Below are 964 nucleotides of genomic sequence, written 5' to 3'. Positions count from 1 at the left end.
CCCAATGAGAGACTTGATCCCAAGACCCAGGGATCATGACCCGAGCTGAAGGCTGAAGGCAGATGCCTAACCAACTGAGCCACCCAGGCACCCCTAATTCTTCCTTTCTAAAATAAGTATTTCCTTCCAGTTTGCACCTAATGTATTTCTTTTTTTTTCTTTTAAAGGTCAGAAAACCTTCCCCCCCCCCCCAAAGCTCTGCCATAGATTTTTAGCACGTACTGATGGTCACTGGCTCTATGAGGTCCCCATAGCCGGCAAACAGAGTCTGGCCATCAGCAGACAAGGCCAGAGAGGTACACTGGGGTGTTTCTGCCTTGCTGCTGGTACTGATAACTTCCTGCTTCAGTTCGTCTACAGTGATCTTGCCTTCTGAGTCCCAGATCTCGATGCTGGGGCCCGTGGCCATATACAGCCCATGTCTGTTAGGACTGAAGCCCAGGACACTGACGATATCTCCACCATCTGGAGTATAAAGATGCTTGCCTTTGCTGAGGTCCCACAGCATGGTCTGGCCCCCTGTGCCTCCAGAAGCAGAGGGATCCATCTGGAGACACAGTCGCAATGTCCAGGTACCCTGTGCGGTTGAAGTGGTTAGTCTTCAGCTTGTAGTTTGCCTCGTTCCATATATTGACCAACTTGTCCCGGCCGTAGCAGGCAGTGATAGGGTCGCTGCTACTGGACGAGAAGCAGACACAAGTCACCCACTCCGAATGGCTCGCATCCTGGACGGTACATTTGCATACACCCAGAATATTCTACCGCTCGATGGTTTTGTCTACGGAGCCAGAGACAATTTGCAGTGTTATCAGAGGTTAAGGCCCCACTAAGCACATCCTTGGTATGGCCTACAAATCTGTGTGTGGTGGTACCCATTGTAGATCCCAAAGTTGAAGGGTTCCACCACAAGAATCTGAGAGGGCAAACTGGCCATCCGAGGAGATGACCCTGGGAAGCCCACCAT

The 964-nt window shown here is 51.2% G+C and overlaps 1 pseudogene; it reads right to left on the bottom strand.

The window, feature by feature from the left end:
- Window positions 1-211: 211 nt before the first annotated feature.
- Window positions 212-964, bottom strand: LOC132016417 (small ribosomal subunit protein RACK1-like; annotated as a pseudogene).

Source organism: Mustela nigripes, chromosome 4 (assembly GCF_022355385.1).
Source record: "Mustela nigripes isolate SB6536 chromosome 4, MUSNIG.SB6536, whole genome shotgun sequence".
NCBI lineage: Eukaryota > Metazoa > Chordata > Mammalia > Carnivora > Mustelidae > Mustela > Mustela nigripes.
The sequence above is the reverse complement of the archived record's forward strand: the minus strand, read 5'-3'. Positions and strand labels throughout refer to the sequence as shown.